Consider the following 304-nt stretch of genomic DNA (forward strand, 5'->3'; position numbering starts at 1 on the left):
ACATAAACCATGATGCCCCACTCCTTGGCACAGCTGGTGAGGAAGAAGAAGGCTCTTCTGAGCCCATTTTTCTCCCTCCTCTGGCCTAAGGACAAGAACATTACTGTAACACAAGGACGTTCATTCATTCATTCATTCATTCATCGTATTTATTGAGCGCTTACTGTGTGCAGAGCACCGTATTAAGCGCTTGGGAAGTACAAGTTTGCAACATATAGAGACAGTCTCTACCCAACAGCAGGCTCACAGTCTAGAAGACTGTTCATAGTTTATTTGGAAGAATGTAATCAAGAGCCTCCTGGTT

Source organism: Tachyglossus aculeatus, chromosome X4 (assembly GCF_015852505.1).
Source record: "Tachyglossus aculeatus isolate mTacAcu1 chromosome X4, mTacAcu1.pri, whole genome shotgun sequence".
NCBI lineage: Eukaryota > Metazoa > Chordata > Mammalia > Monotremata > Tachyglossidae > Tachyglossus > Tachyglossus aculeatus.